This window comes from Martes martes (assembly GCF_963455335.1).
Source record: "Martes martes genome assembly, chromosome: 9".
NCBI lineage: Eukaryota > Metazoa > Chordata > Mammalia > Carnivora > Mustelidae > Martes > Martes martes.
The window spans coordinates 96774665-96793158 of record NC_137896.1 but is presented as its reverse complement, the minus strand read 5'-3'; positions in this window follow the sequence as shown (position 1 = coordinate 96793158).

The window sequence follows — 18494 nt, the reverse complement described above, 5'->3', positions numbered from 1 at the left end:
AAGGTATTTGCAAATGATATATCTGATAAGGGGGTAAAAACCCAAAATATAGGGGCACCTGGGTGGCTCAGTGGGTTAAGCCTCTGCCTTCGGCTCAGGTCATGATCTCAGGATCCTGGGATCGAGCCCCACATCGGGCTCTCTGCTCAGCAGGGAGCCTGCTTCCTCCTCGCTCTCTGTCTCTCTCTCTGCCTGCCTCTCTGCCTACTTGTGATCTCTGTCTGTCAAATAAATAAATAAAATCTTTTGAAAAAAAACAAAAAACAAAATATATAAGGAACTTATACAGTTCAACACCAAAAAACTAAATAACCTGATTTAAAAATGGACAGAAGACCTAAACAGACATATTGGCAAACAAGACTTACAGATAGCAAACAGATACATGAAAAGATGCTCAACATCCTTAATCATCAGGGAAATGCCAATTGGTATGATAATGAGATATCACCTCACATCTGTCAGAATGGCTAATATCAAAAGACAAGAAATAACAAGTGTCGGAGAAGATATGGAGAAAAAGGAGCCCTTGTGCACTGTGTGTGAAAATGTAAATTGGTGAGAAAATGTAAATACTGTGAGAAACAATGTGGAGGTTCCTCAAAAAATAAAAAATACCATACAATCCAATTATTGTATTACTGGATATTTACCCAAAGAAAATGAAAACATTAATTTGAAAAGACACATACATCCTTATGTTAATTGCAGCATTATTTACATTAACCAAGATATGGGAGCAATCCAAGGGTCTATGGATAGGTGAACAAACATAGAAGATGTGATACATGTGTACAATGGTATATTACTTAGCCACAAAAAATGAGATCTCACCATTTGCAACAATATAGACAGACCTAGAGAGTATTGTAAGTGAAATTGATTCAGATAGAAAAAAATACCATATGATTTTGCTTACATATGGCATCTAAAAAAACCAAACCAACCAAATACTAGAGACTTAAATACAGAGAACAAACCGGTGGTTGCCAGAGGGGAGGTAGATGGGCAGGGATGGGTGAAATAGGTTAAGGAGAATAAAAGGTACAAAAACATCTAGTTAATAAAATACATCAGTCACAGAGATGAAAAGTATAGCAAAGGGAATATAGTCAATAATAATATGGTATGGTGACAGATGTTGATTACACTTATGGTGGTGAGCACTGAGGAATGTACAGAATTGTTGAATCACTATGCTGCATACCTAAAAGTAATATATACTAACATTGTATGTCACCTGTACTTCCATGAGAAATATATATTTTTTTCAAAATCTATTTATTAGTTAGGCAGGGAAAGTATAGATACAGGGGGTCTTTTTAGATGATGAGCACAAATGAGATTATTTTGGTTGTGACTGTGTTGTGGACAAAGGAGGGGTAGAGATGAGAGAGACAGAGGAAATATTTAGGCTATAGAATTGCCAAAAGACAGAACAGTTGTTTGTACTTAAAATCTTAAAATGTATGCTCTTTCAAAATACTCTCAACTTTATATGGAACCTATTTCTAACACGGAGTTTTCAAGGCAATCTTAAAGTTGACAACTGCAGTAATCTATGGTTTCTATGGAAACAGTAGTCTTAAACAAGTTCTGGTTTTTGCAGCCTGCAAGAGAGGCTGACCTATAGTTGATGTACATCAACTCTAGGTGTATTTACTTGGTCTCTGAACATTCCCAGCATGTTAGCAAGGCTATATTTCAACAACCATCTCTTCATTTCATGTACGAAAAGCACTCTTTGATTACTGCCCTTGTTACCTGTCTTGTAACCTTGCCTTTAGCCGAAAACACAGAATATTGATTATGATGAATTATTCAGAATTTCACCATACTGTGTTTGTATGTGTTGGGAACATCAAGGAGAATATATTCACTGATCATGATGGGTCTTCTCTGCAGGTCACTTGAGCTGGTTTACTCACTTGTTCTGTGCATAACATAGCAGAATGGAAAATCTGAAAGTAGCAGAGCAGGCAAGAAATGGAAGGAATAAATTTCAGTGTTTATTTAGTCCCTATGAGGAAAGGAAGTAACTATTTATGAGGGATTAGGATATTCCATTTACTAAAGTTAATACTGTCTCTAGCTAGATTCAGTTGGTTTAGCAAGCCAATACACCAACCTCTATACATTGCTTTGATAAAATACCATCCAAAATTACTTCCTGGTCTCATTCAGCAACACTTTTATGCCAATAGTGATTTTCTACAGAAATTCTAGAATTCCTAAGATTTTGTCTCTCAGGTAAAATCTTCCAATGCACTGCTTCTATTTCACTTTCCATTCTTCTCTGCATGTATTCTTTTTTACCTTAACATTGTGTCTCTTTCCTGACTATCAATTCCGTCCTGACTTTATCCCTCTGGATAGCTGTAAGGGTTAATATTAAGTGCCAACTTCTCTGGGATACAGGGTGCTCAGATTATTGCCTTAACGTTGTATCTGCATGTATCTATTAAAGTGTTTATGGATGAAATTAGCATTTGAACAGGCCTCTTCAGTGTGGGTGATCATTAGCAACCAACTAAGGGCCTGAATAGAACAAAGGGCAGAGGAAGGGAGAATTGGCCCCTTCTTCTAACTAATGGTATTATCTGGGACTCAGACTTCTGTTCTCTGACTAGGATTTACACTATTGGCTCCCATGATTCTCACGACTTCAGACTGAACCTAAATTACACCACTGGTTTTCTTGGGTCTCTAGATTGCAAAAAGCAGATTGTGGAACTTTTCAGCCTTATGTGATGGTGTGAGCTAATGTTTCATAATAAACAAACAAACAATAAACAAAATATTGTATGTATTTTCTGTTCATTCTATTTCTCTGGCATACTGACTAATAGAATTGTTCATTATCAGAATTCCAAAAAACTATTTCTATAAACCATGACCAAACCCTGGATACCTAGGGGCAGATCTCAAGCAGTACCCCCACTTCACTCTTTTGTTCATTGTAATCATTTTCTACTTATACCAATAAGAATTATCAAAAACTTAGTGACGTAAAACACACACACACACACACACACACACACACACACACATTGATCATCTTATAGTTATGTAGGTTAGAAGTGCAATGCATGTCTCACTGAGCTAAAATCAAGGTATTGTCAAAACTGTTCCTTTCTAGAGGTTCTAGAGGAAGATTCATACCCTTGCCATTTCTTGATTTGAGATGCCTCTGCATTCTTTGATTTGTTCCCCTTTCCCATCTTTAAAGCCAGCAACAAGGAGCTGAAGTCTAACAATGTAAACTATATGATCCTGCTTCTGTCAACACAGCTCTTTCTCTGACCATAGCCAGGAAAGTTTCTCTAATTTTTAAGGATTTGTATGCTTTGCTTGGGGTCACCAGGATAATCCAGGATATTTTTCCCATCTCAAGTTCCTTAACTTTAATCACATCTGCAAAGTCTCTTTTACCATGTAAGTAACAAATTCCAGATGATTTTAGATTCTCGGGATTAGAGCACTGATATCTTTAAGGGGACATCATTCTGCCTACCACATTTACAAATTCCTTAACTTGTAATTTGGCGAAATTTTGAATCCAGTTGATAAAGTGAGGACTAAACACAGCTCTTTCAGTGACAGAACATTTTTTGAATTATAATAATGATCCTCATCACCACCATCACCATGATCAACACCATCATCATCATCTGCTTAATGAGACCTTAGAAAAGTCAGTAGTTTTAGGAAAAGTGGCTAGATAACTTGCCAAGATAACGTTGAATTATTACATCAGTACTCATATTGGATAAAATATAAGATCTCTCTAAAGAGTATGCAAGGTAGGCCTTTAAAGTTAAACAACAGAGTCAGACCATTTCTGAAGGAGATGAAGACATGGCACAGGGATGATCTCTATTCTGCTTTTATTCCAAAATGATCCAAATATATTCAATCTTTTGACATCTCTTAACCCTCTTACTCTTTTCCTCATCTCAAATAAACAGAAGTACAAGTACAAGAATAGGTCTTAAGTAAGAATTGCTCATAAATTGGATTCATGGCAGGATTCTCAAAGGGTTCTGGCATAGCCAAGATTTACACTATAGAAGTTAAAATCATTATTGCAACTATAATTTGGCAGCCCATCCTATTTAATTCCTGAAAATAGTTATGTATTCAAACTATTATTAATTAATAACATAGAATTATACATTTAGAATTATTTAAAAATTTTTGGTCTAAATGGGCAAGACTATTTATTGATGTCAAGTACATATTTACATCAAGTTTAGGTGTTGGTCTCACTATTTGGCCAAATTCTGCTTTACGGATTCTGCTTCAGTGTCAGCCCTTTCAGAAAGCTAATCACTCTCATTTCTCTCATTGCTGAATATTGTGTCTGAACAAAGATTATAGGGTTGGGTGCATATGATCATATCTAGCCATTATAATATCAGTAATGGTAACATCAGTAATGGCAATAAGCCTTTTTTGTTTTTGAACATAATATGTAAATATTCATTTTCAAATAAAGTATCTTAAATACAATGGAGAGTAAAAATGTCTCATTTTTAGCATTTGCTTAGAATTTCCATCAGTTATATTACAAATATATTTTATTACACATATAAAATGTTGCACTGAAAATAATTCTTAAACTAAAAACTAGTTAATTAAATTAAAAAAGTAGTAAAATATATTACTACTTTCATAATAAATAGATAAATAAGTTAACATGAATATCAACAAAATATAGTAACTGTACATTTAAGAACACTGTATTTGAACCAAATGTATTTGTAATATTTTAAATGATTTTATGAAGTAGAATAATGAAGATTGTATTACAATTCTAGTCTTTGTAAAGTTATTTGAAGTATTAAATTCAAAATATTAATATAATCTTTGAAAAACCCAAGTTTTAGTTATTTCATTTTATTTAGATAGTAAATCTTTGAAGAAAAAAGTCTGGTTTGAAGATATTCCATATCTTGTGAAGACGAATTGAGGGCAGACTGTCAATTGGCTACTTAAAATTTTAAAAGAAAAAATTCACAAGACTATGTTAATAACTTCTCGATTTAGGCATGATTAAGAATATTAACAAGTTGAAGAAAAGAAAAAGTATACTAAAAAAGTGAAATATTTGCTAAACATTTTGCATTTTCTGATCAAACTTCAAAGCTTTCTGATCAAACTTTAAAGCTTTCTTCAGAAAGACAAATTCTCCCAATGTTGAATAATGGGTCTTTACCTTAGTTCATTATTATTAGATGCAAAGGTAAGCTTAATAACTTGGCTGTAACATTCACATCAGCAGTGCCCTGTATTGGTAAAAGTAGTAAAAATAAATCTTGCCCCTGAACTGCACTTACGCTAAGTGAAATAAGTCACTCAGAAAAAGACAGATACCATATGATTTCAATCATATGTGGATTTTAAGAAACAAAACAGATGAACATGGGGGAAAAACAAAAAGGGAGGGCAAACCAAAAAAAGATTCTGTACTCTAGAGAACAAACTGAGGGTTGCCCGAAGTGAGATGAGCAAGGATGGGTTAAATGAGTGATAGATATGATGGAGTGCAATTGTGATGAGCACTGGGTAGTGTGTGGAAGTGCTGAATCACTAATTTCTACTCCTGAAACTAATATTTCATTATATATTAACTAACTGGAATTTATGTAAAAACTTGAAATTACAAAGAAAAACTAACATAATAATCTCTGCAGTTAAAATTCCTTTATATCTAAATACGTAGATATGACATATATAAAAGCAAAAACAATGTATGCATTATCATATATTATACCATTTCTGCAAATTCACACATACACACCACTCCCATGAGATAGCCTTGAAGGATTTTCATTAAGATATTATTAATTTTTATACAATGGATTATTTGTGTTGATGCTACTCTTCTCTGTGATTTTCCCCTCTTTTGTTTTAGTAGTTCTCATTTTAGAAAAAGAATAATTATTCTAATCCTAGGTTCATTTATTTTTATTTAAATTTCCCTGTTTAGTGAAGGAAAAGATTTTAAAATATGTTGTTGGGGCCCCTGGTGGCTCAGTCTGTTAAGTGTCTGCCTTTGGCTCAGGTCATGATCCCAGAGTCCTAAGATCAAGTCCCACATCAGTTTCCCTACTCAGTGGGGAGTCTGCTTCTTCCTCTCCCTCTGCCTCTCTCCCCAGCTTCTACTCTCTCTCTCAAATAAATAAATAAAATCTTTTTTAAAAAATGTTGTTAACATGTATTTTCTGGGTAAATGTCCTTTGCTTATTTTCTTTTTATCTATTATATTACCAAATTATAAATATTCCCTATATATTAAAGATGCCAAAGCCTTATGTGAATATTTTTTTAAAAAGTGTTAAAATGTTTTTATTGTTCAATATTTGTTAATGCAGTTCTTCCAGACTGAAAATCTAAGTAAACATGTTTTCAATTTCATTAATTTCTTTCTTTTTTAAAAAATATATATGTTATTTATTTATCTGAGAGAGAGAGAAAGAGAGTACTAACAGGGAGAAGAGCAAGGGAAGAAGCAGTCTCTTCCCTGAGCTAGGAGCCACATGTGGGGCTCAATCCCAGGGCCCTGAGATCATGACCTGAGCCAAAGTCAGATGCATAATAGACTGAACTACCAAGGCACCCCTATTAACTTTTTTCTTCAAAGATTTTTACTTTATGAAATATATAGAAAGGTTTCATTCATCTCTTTTTAAAATAATTTATTTGTATTTTTTTTAATGGGATTTTTAGAAATTTAATTATAAATATATAAGGGCATCAATTTTTAGTAAAGAATAGGGTGAATCCATATAGTATAGTATATAGAATAGATATGCTGTGTCAATGTACACCCATCTTTGGTTAAAAAAAAGATACCATTCTGCTAAGAGATATTGATAATGTGGGAAGCTTTGCATGTATAGTGAGTGGCAGGGGATTTATGGAAAACCTCCATACCTTCCTCTCACTTTTGTTGTAAACCCAGAACTGCTCCAAAAAATTAAATCTTACAAAAAACAAAAGAAAGAAAGAAATCCTGCAGAATTACTGAAGATGGTACCATGCTCTAGGTCAAGTAAACTAGGCCTCTCTCTACTTTCTGGCACTAAATAAATGTGTAGCCTTGAGTGAAATCATCTCTCTCCATTGTCTCTACATGAAGAAGATGAATTACTTAAGATTTAAGTTTTCAGTGATGTCCTTAAAATTATAGTATAAAAAGTTAATAATAATTATCATGTATTTTCTATTTTACAGAGAGATTTCTATTACTATCCTTTGATCTCAAAACTCATCTCGAGAAATATAATATTATCTTCTCTAATTTATATACAGGAAACTGAAATCTAAATAAGTCAAATTAATTGCCCACAAACCTAGTAAAAGCAGAGAGAGAAACTGAACTATATCCTAAATCCTTAATGGAACACCCCAAAGAAAAGTTTCTAAACTAATCACTTGGAGCTGCTGAATTCACAAGGCTGCGTCTAGGTTTAAAAGCATGAACAAATAACTCAGCATAATGATGTTAGATGCCCTGTTCATGCTAAGCTTGTTTTATTTGGAGAAGCATACACATTACCCCTTCTATGACCTGAGAAGAATGTGGCAAGCTTTTTCCTTTGAATTATCTTTTGGCAAGAAAAGACTGTTCCAAGGACAGAACTTGTAATTATCTACAGTTTAAGTTAATACTTCAACAGATAGTTCTCTGGAGGGTGTTTTTTACTATTACTACATTACCCAGGGAATCATTACTGAACCCATTTGCCTTATTTATAACCACTGAAATGCCAAGTCGATCTGGTAGGTCTAAATCATTCTTAGATAACTAAATAAGTGAAAAATAGAAAGTTTTGGGTTTTTGTTATGATAGAAAATGAAAAGTCTCATCAAGGCATGTTTGGAAAAAACAGAACTTTAATTAGGCTCCTTGAAGTGAGAATAATATTGGCATATATTTTTTACTTGTAAATAGTCATGGTGGGGAAGGCATTTAGTTCTTCAAATGAATCAAATGATGACAAACTGCATGGCACAATGGTCAACTGAAATAATAAGAAGCCTTCTATATAGTAAGGCCAAATTAATTGGAAAATAAACACAAAAGGCAATATTTTTGCTATTATTCACCAAACGTGTTTTGTCAAACCAGATACCTCTTTTGGCTGTTTTTCCATTCACAGCCTAGATGTGGTCATTCCTTAAGTACTTATGTTTGGACCTCATTACACTTTACAGGTTTTCTTTGAAAAGCCTCATTCATATGACCATGATTTCAACTATCAACTTATTTTGATGTTGCCTTCATTTTGTGCTAAATGTGCATAGACTGGTTTCTTAGATCCCAACACTGGTATCCAGTTGGGTACTGAACAAATAAACCTACAATTTTCATTACAACATTTCCAAAACTTTGGTTAATAAAACAAGTATGTAGTGACAAGAGATAGTAAAATGGGACTGGATCTAGCTTCATGCTCCTTATGTTTAAATTCTGGCTTGTTTGGCAAATGAATGAATGAATCTTTATGTGTTGAAGATTACACATATGTAAAATGGTAGTAAAGATGATGTAAATTATTCAATAATACACATGCAACACTCAGTGCCTGGGAACTTATTAACTTATTAACTCCATAAACATTTAGTTATGATAATTGTTAGATGTATGTATAACCTGACCATCTCCCTACAAGGTAGATAGTATGATCTCTATTTTCAGCATGAGGTAATTGAAACTCAGAGTGGTTTAGTTATTCATTCTGGTAACTAAGACACCAAGTGGCCAATCCAGGATTGGGTATATGTGATTCAGGAATTCTTAATTTGTCTCCCTACTTCTGTAACTTATGTAACATATCCCAACTCATGTAACATATCCCAATATACGTTCTTTGGACAGTTTCTCTTAATTCCCCTCTCTTGTTTACTCCACATGAAGTCATATTTTCCTGTTTTCAAAGTCCCACTTTTTTCTTTTCATCCATCTCACAGCCTTCTCAGCCATTAGTTTCCTTACTTATTCTCCTTCTTCTCTCATCAGTTGTCCCAGAGAAATATTATGGCCATGAAGAGAATGGAAAGGTGGCACTGAGAAGGATTTGCAAACAAACCTTACTAAAATAACCCTTAATCTCCATGAGTTTCCTCTGTTTATCTACTTACCCACAGTTTGCTGCCCCTGAAAGCCCAAATCACTTTTCCTTTGTCTTATCAATTCTCTACAAAGTTATTGGTTTTTGTGAGATGCTAGATAAGCCCAAGTGCTAACCACCCTTTTGAGTTACTCATCACTGATTTTCTCCCACAGGTATGCACACTGCACTTGTTAATAAACTCTATGTCTCCCTTGGTAATCTGTCTTTGACCATTCTAATTTCTAGGGTACCAGCCAGAGAACCTAGAAGGGTGAAGAGGAAAGGGCTTTTTGTTTGTTTGTTTGTCTGTTTTATTGTTGTTCTTTTCCCTTTCCTACAGGAACTTGCATTAAATTTTGATTAATTTTGGCAATTATTTCTTCAAAATTTTTTTCTGTACCCCCAGTTTTAGGAACTATTTTACACATATATTTGACTGCTATCTTACAGCTCATTGATACACAGTTCATTTTAAAAATACTGTGTGTGTGTGTGCGTGTGTGTGTGCGTGCTTTACATTTGGATAATGCTTATTATCATGTCTTCAAGCTCTCTGATGTTTTCTTCTTCAATGTCTAAATGTTACTAAGTCTATTAGTGTAGTTTACACCTCACAAACTGCAGTTTTCATCTCTTTTTTATCTGAAATTTTATATCTTCTCTTCCTCTATTTAACTACTTGCACATGTGGAATACAGTTTTTATGACTCTTTAACAATTGATTTCTTTATTTTAGAGAGAGGACAAGCACAGCTTGGGGGAGGGGCATAGGCAGAGATTCTCAAGAATACTTCCTGATAAACACAGAGCCCAACACTGCTCAATTTCACTACCCTGAGATCATGATCTGAGCTGAAACCAAGAGTTGGACACTCAACCAACTGAGCCACCCAGGTGCCCCCAGTCTTCATAATTTTAAATGTATTTCTCCAGTAATTCTAACATTTGAGTTAGTTATGGATTAGTTTCAATTTTGATTGATTTTTCTCCTCATTTTGGCTTATAGTTTTTCTACTTTTTCTTTTTTTCTTTAAAGATTTTATTTATTTATTTGAGACAGAGAGAGAGCATAAGCAGGGAGAGAAGCAGTGGTATGAGAAGCAGACTCCTTGCTGAGCAGAGAGTCTGATGCAGGGCTCCATCTCAGGACTCTGGGATCATGACCTAAACTGAAATCAGATGCTTACCTGACTGACCCACACAGGCACCCCTCTACTTTTTTTCTAAGCCAAGTAATATTGATTGGATGGCAGATATCATAAATCTTAACTTTTTAGGTTATGATTATTCCTCTAAACGTTGAGATTTATTCTGGGACAAACCTTATGAATGTGAAATATGTTTGATCCTTTCAGAGTTTTTTTTTTTTTTTTAAAAGATTTTATTTATTTATTTGACACAGAGAGAGAGATCATAAGTAGGCAGAGAGGCAGGCAGAGAGAGAGGGGGAAGCAGGCTCCCTGCAAAGAAGAGAGCCTAATGCGGGGCACAATCCTAGGACTCTGAGATCATGACCTGGGCCAAAGGCAGAGGTTTAACCCACTGAGCCACCCAGGCGTTCCCCCAGTCAGAGTTTTTGACTTGTTAGTTGGGTCTAGAGCAGTGCTCAATCTAGGATTAATTATTGTCCACTTCTGAGGTAGGACCTTCCTTGTATAATACCCCATGAATTACAAGTTCTCCTAATCTAAATACTGAGAACAGTCCCAGTGTGACTACTGGGAATTGTTACCTCTAATCCCCTCAGGTGGGTCTTTTTGAGACTCTGATAGTAGTACATGCATTCACTCATCAGTACTCAACTGAATGCTCATATGGGACCTTCTGCAGAATCCCAGATGTCCGTTCCCTCCTCTCTGGTGCTCTTTCTGTTAACTCTAGTTCCCCTGCTCACCAGACAATCAACTCCTCCTCAACACAATGACCCTGTCTGACTCACCTCATCTCTCCAGCTGCACTTCAACCTAGTCTTAAGGTGGTTGGCAAATCCTACATCTTATCTCATTTATTTCCCATCTCTCAGGGATTACTGCTTTTCATTATCTGGTGCCCAGTGTCCTGCATATGATTGTTTTATTTTGTTGTTGGTGGTGTTGTTTGAAGTGAAATGGTAAATCTGTCTTTAGCAGAAGCAGAAACCTCTATTACTTTTGCGGTAATAATGTGGTGATGAAGGAAATTTTTGGAATATCCATTTACACCTTCCTAATATAGTTATCCCTCATCCCATGGTTCAGTGAACTAATGTAACTCTATCTCATTCAGTCCAGATATAGTAGCCCATATATATACCAGGAACTGGATAAACGCAGAGTCAGTCTCTGAACACACTGGCCCCACTAAGGTAAAAACTCAGGCCAACATAACATTTATAACTTGACTTCCATTAGGCCTCATTCAGACCTGTGGACCTCAGGGAGATTTTGAATCCCCTAGAATGCTATAAAATTAGAGTCAATACCTCATAATGCCTGAAAAACCTGCCCATATTTCTTTACTCTATAGCACTATGTTTTACTATGCTTTATTATGAAGTTTAGAAAAAAATTAGAAATTAAGTTTATGGGGAATTTAAGTATGCAATATAGACACTTTCTACTTTGAATTTTAGTATGAGGGTTGTTTACCTCTCAGATGAAATAACTTAAGACTTTTATAATAGGTATTTTTCATAACCATTTTAAATTGATGTTACTTTCTCCTAGAAAAATTATTCAAATAACATTCTTATTACCTCATATATCAAAATTCTGTAATTTGAGTGACTCTAAATACCACTCCTAATTTCTTCACTTATGTTTTATTCATTTAGTTATTCTTTTCTTCTCTCAACAAATATTTTTATTTGCCTACTATGTGTCAGGAACTGCTATAACTCCTTCATTTTCAGAGATTAACAAGATAATTTGGGCTCTATCTTTGTGACACAAGCTCACAAGATTGATCAATTTTATGAAAATATTCTGTGATAGATTCTCATGTATAGTATAGATATTGTTATATTTGTTATATGCCTTCCTATGAGACCATCACCTCCTTGAAAATAAGGAGTATGTCATAATCATGTCTCTATAAAGTACACTGCACAATATAAGTATGTACATAGTAGTTCTTGAATTAAATTTAATTGACGGATTTTAGTTTTGAAATTTGCTGGATTCTTTGGAAACACTGCATTTTTAAAATATAATTCAACACACAAATACAAGCACCCACCCACCCATCCACACACCTCCCAACTACTCACCTGGGAAATTACACTGAGATGGTAAGGGATTCCCCGCCCCCCTCCCCCAGTACTGATGAGAAAATATGCATTTGATAATAATGTTTGGGGAGGTATGTGATATGGTGAATGCTGTAAAGTGTGTAAGCCTGACGATTCACAGACCTGTACCCCTGGGGCAAATAATGCATTATATGATAATAAAAATAATTAATTTTTAAAAGTCTAGTTAGTAAGTGCAAGGGGAATGATATTAGAATATTTTCATGGGCACCTGGGTGTCTCAGTCATTAAGTGTCTCCCTTTAGCTCAGCCCATGATCCCAGGGTCCTGGGATGGAGCCCCACATTGGGCTCCCTGCTTGGTGGGAAGCCTGCTTCTCCCCCTCCCACTCACCCTGCTTCTGCCTCCTCTCTTACTGTTTCTCTCTCTGTCAAATAAAAAAATAAAATATTTTTAAAAATCTACTATTTAAACATTCAGAGGACAAAATGTGAAAAGCTAAATATTTTATGATAAATAATCCTTTATGAGGAAACATGGAAGTTCAGAATTAGAAAATGTTAAGGCTGGGAAAAAACAACAACTTAGATATTGAAATGTCATACTTCGAATTCTATAACACAAAATTCAGTTTCAAACTATGCATAAATGGTTTCAAAGCCAAACATCTGACATATTTTCCTATAATTAAACAATAAGTAAGCTAAAAAACATATATATTAAACTCCTCAAAACATATAAGAGTCATATTTTAAAATATCATGGCTTAGTTTGAGTGGTTTAGCAGATGATCTACAGTTTTCATAGCTGATTTAATTAGTGATTTCCTTCTTCTAATGACTGTATAATTAAACCATAATGGGAAATGTAGGCTTATGTATATTCATAGAGAATTTGTTACAACAAACAAACCATAATTAACTACAAACCCAAAATACATTTTAATTTATATAAAGGTTTCTTCCATACAATTTATTTTTGTTTATTTAAAAAAAAGATCAAAGTAATAAATACTCATTTCTCAATCTAATGGGCTGCATAATGGAAATCCTCTTTTTTTGTTTTATTCTATAGTTATTTAGACTGTGTGATATTTTAGTTAATATAATTAATATAATTGCCTCTCATATTATTACATTTATTAGAATAACAGTGCAGAGAAAATTATCACATTGCCACATACAGGCAAATATTTTGTTGTTGTTTTTGAGTTAAAAAAATGGTATTAATGTAAGTATATATATATATATATATAATTCATACTTAGCATAATTGTTTAGATTCTAAAATCTAAAACATTTTCCTATCACCCGACAATTTGTTAACCAGTATTATTTGCTATTAACATCAAATTTTCTTTGTACCCACAGAGCATTAATTACAGTGTCCATAATATGTACATCTTAAATTCAAACAATATAATTGAATAAATAAATTGAGTTGCATAATAAATATGTGTAAGTGTGTATCATATACACACTTGTTTATTATTTAAACAAATGCAAATAAAGATGATAATCTCATTTCCTTGAAAAACAATTTTTTTCTACTTTCTTTCTTTCTTTTTCTTAACGTATAATGTATTATTTACCTCAAGGGTACAGGTCTGTGAATCATCAGGCTTACACATCTCACAGCACTCAACATAGCACATACCCTGCCCAGTGTCCATAACCCAGCCACCCTATCCCTACCCTCCCCCCCAGCAAACGTGTTTGTTTTGTGAGATTAAGAGTCTTTTATGGTTTGTCTCCCTCCCGATCCCATTTTGTTTCATTTTTTCATTTTTTCCTTCCCTACCCCCCAAGCCCCCTGCCCTGCCTCTTAAATTCCTCATATCAGAGAGATCATATGATAATTGTCTTTCTCTGATTGACTTATTTAGCTCAGCATAATACCCTCTAGTTCCATCCATGTCATTGCAAATGGCAATATTTCATTTCTTTTGATGGCTGCATAGTAATGGAATGTTTCTTTTGTCGAAATAGAAAATACACATATTTAAAAATGATATGTCAATCATCAATTTGTATGTTAGCATATATAAATCAGATTTTTCCATACTGGCATGTGAATGTCCTAGAAATTCCATGGTAGTAGGAACTGGAAAATGGATACTATATCTAGTTTCTTTGGGTCTCTAAAGCTCAAAGCTAATACAAATCTGTGTTAGATGAGGTTAATCTGCAGAGAGTAAAACACACACACAAACACACACACACACACACCCCCTATGTGATGGTTTGAGGTATTGCATGACTTCAAATATCTGAAATGCTTACCAAATCCAGTGGTTTAGTAGAACAGAATAATAAGTTTTAATATCTGTGATCCTCATATTTATATCTAATTCATTTCATTCAATATCTCTGGAGCATTTTCATTCTCATTAGAAGAAAAGTTGAAAAGGTAGAAAGGAAAAAAAAAAAACAAACTCAAGAAAGCAGAACACTTGTCCCTACACACTTCCCAAATTATCTTATTAATTCATTCATTTACTCACTCATTCAACAGACATACAGTTCATAAGACAGTTTGGCCCAAAAAGGTTCTTCCAAAATTTAGCCAAAATGAAACCAATTATCTTTAACTCTTCTTTAGAGGAAGGTGATTGTCTCTGCTTAAGCCTAGGACATCCTATTACAAAAGCCTGAATAAAAGCTAAACTAGCAATCTGAACTCCCATGTTATGGGAACAGTATCATTAGGAGGCAGCTTGATTTCCCAAGTTGCTTGGGACATTTAAGGATTAAGCCCTAGGCACAGGCATGTTTCACTAACATCACTCCTCAGGGTCACATCTCTCTTGAGGAGGGCTGGTAATGAAAGGATCTTCTAATTAGACTTAACAGTGTCAGCTGGGGGAATCTGCTTAGCATAATAAAACTACAGATATAATTGACCAAGAGGAGGATATGACAATCTTTAGAAAGATTGGGTAAAATCAACTGAATTATTTTTTTAAGAAACCATTTTCTTAGGGAAATCAATAGATAAAAACAATGATGTTCTCAGTGATTAAGGAGATGGTACCAGGATTCATAATATGCACATGCTAAAATATTGAGTTTAGTACTTTAAAGTGTATTGATCTATATGTATGTTGAGTGTTGTTATCAGCAAGATATACAGAATGGACTAGGATCAGAGAAGAAATGCCATAATAGTTATAAAAATAAATAGGTTTGGCCCCACTCTGAAGGGACATCCCTGACTAATTGAGGGCTTTGCTTGGAGTCAGGGTGCACTTTGCCTGGATCGTGGTCAATATATTCAGCAATACACCCTCTCAACCACCTCTCACCAAAATGACTAGGAGGAGGAACACCCAACAGAGGAAAAATTCAGAGACTGTGCCCTCTGTCACAGAACTATTGGATATGGACATAAACAGTATGTTGGAAAGGGAATTCGGGGTAACAATTATCCACGCAATGGCTAGGTTGGAGAAAACCATTAGTGACAACATAGAACTTCTAAGGGAGGAAGTGAGAGCCGATCTGACAGAAGTTAAAAAATGCTATCAATGAGATCCAATCTAATCTAAATACTCTAATAGCTAGGGTAACTGAGGCAGAAGAGAGAATTAGTGATCTAGAAGACAAACTGATAGAAAAGGATCAGGAGGAGGCCTGGAACAAACAGCTTAGAAGCCATGAAAACAGAATTAGGGAAATAAATGATCCCATGAAACTTTCCAACAACAGAATTATTGGGATCCCTGAAGGGGTGGAGAAAGAGAGAAGACTAGAAGATAGAGTTGAACAAATTCTGGATAAAATGATAGGACTCATCCATATGCTGTCTACAAGAGACACATTTGGAACCTAAAGATAGATCCAGACTGAAAGTAAAGGGATAGAGAAGCATCTTTCATGCCAATGGGCCTCAAAAGAAAGCTGGGGTAGCGATTCTCATATCAGATAAATTAGATTTTAACCTAAAAACTAGTCAGAGATACAGAAGGACACTATATCATTCTTAAAGGGTGTATCCACCAAGAAGATCAAACAATCGTAAATATTTATGCCCAGTATGGGAGCAACCAACTACATAAGCCAATCGTTAATCAAAATAAAGAGTCATATTGATGTGAATACATTAATTGTAGGGGATCTTAACATGCCACTCTCAGTAAAACATCATCCAACCAGAAAATCAATAAAGAAACAAGAGCTTTGAATGACACATTGGACCAGATGGACCTCATAGATATATACAGAACATTCCACTCTAAAATAACAGAATACTCATTCTTCTTGAGCACACATGGAACTTTCTCCAGAATAGACCACATACTGGGTCACAAATCAGGGCTCATCCAATACAAAAAGACTAAGATTACTCCCTGCATATTTTCAGAACACAATGCTTTGAAACTGGAACTCAACCACAAGAAAAAGTTTGAAAGGAATTCAAACACTTGGATGCTAAAGACCATCCTACTCAAGAATGTTTGGATCAAACAGGAAATCAAAGAAGAACTTAAACAATTCACGCAAACCAATGAGAATGAAAACACATCAGTCCAAAACCTATGGGATACGGCACAGGTGATCCTAAGGGGGAAATACATAGCCATCCAAGCCTCACTCAAAAAACTGAAAAATACCAAATACACCAATTCTCTTTACACCTAAAAGAACTGGAAAATCAACAACAAATTAAGCCAACCCCATGCACAAGAAGGGAAATAATGAAGATTAAAGATCAATGAGTTAGAAACTAGAGATACAGCAGAACACATCGATGAAACTAGAAGCTTTGAAAGCTTTTTGAAAGGTTCTTTCAAAGGTTCTTTGAAAGAATCAGTAATATTGATAAACCACTGGCCAAACTAATCCAAAAGAAAAGAGAGAAGACCCAAATTAATAAAATTATGAATGAAAGGGGAGAGATCATGACTAACACCAAGGAAATAGAAACAATCTTCAGAAATTATTATCAACAGTTATATGCCAATTAGTTAATTAACCTAGAAGAAATGGATGCATTCCTGGAAACCTATAAACTTTCAAGACTGAAACAGGAAGAAATTGACAACCTGAACAGACCAATAGGTAGTAACAAGATTGAAGCAGTGATTAAAACCTCCCAAAAAACAAGAGCCCAGGATTCTACCAAGCATTCAAAAAGAAGTAACACCTATTCTCCTGAAGCTGATTCAAAAAATAGAAACAGATAGAAAACTTCCAGACTCTTTCTATGAAGCCAGCATTACCCTGATCCCCAAACCAGGCAAAAGCCCCATCAAAAAGGAGAATTTCAGACTAATATCCCTGATGAATATGGATGCCAAGATTCTCAATGAGATCCTAGCTAATAGGATCCAACAGCACATTAAAAAGATTATACGCCATGACCAGGTGGGATTTATCCCTGGGATGCAAGGGTGGTTCAACATTTGCAGATCAATCAATGTGATAGAACAAATAAATAAGAGAAGAGAGAAGAACCACGTGGGCCTCTCAACTGATGCAGAAAAACCATTTGACAAGATACAGCATCTGTTCCTGATTAAAATGATTCAAAGCATAGGGATAGAGGGAACATTCCTCAACTTCATAAAATCCATCTGTGAAAAGCCCACAGCAAATATCATTCTCAATGCGCAAAAGCTGACAGCCTTCCCTTTGAGATCAGGAACACCATAAGGATGCCCACTCTTGCCACTGTTGTTCAACATAGTACTAGAAGTCCTAGCAACAGCAATTAGACAACAAAAAGAAATAAAGTGTATTCACATTGGCAGAGAAGAAGTCAAACTCTCTCTCTTCACAGATGACATGATACTTTATATGGAAAACCCAAAAAACTCCACCCCCAAACTGCTAGAACTCATACAGCAATTCAGTAATGTGGCAGGATACAAAATCAATGCAAAGAAATCAGTTGATTTCTTATACATTAACAATGAAAATATAGAAAGGGAAATTAGAGAATTGAGTCCATTTACTATAGCACCAAGAACCATAAGATACCTGGGAATAAACCTAACCAAAGAGGTAAAGGATCTGTACCCAAAGAACTACAGAACACTCATGAAAGAAATTGAAGAAGACACAAAAAGATGGAAAAGCATTCCATGTATAAAATGTCTATACTGCCCAGAGTAATCTATACTTACAATGTCATCCTAATCA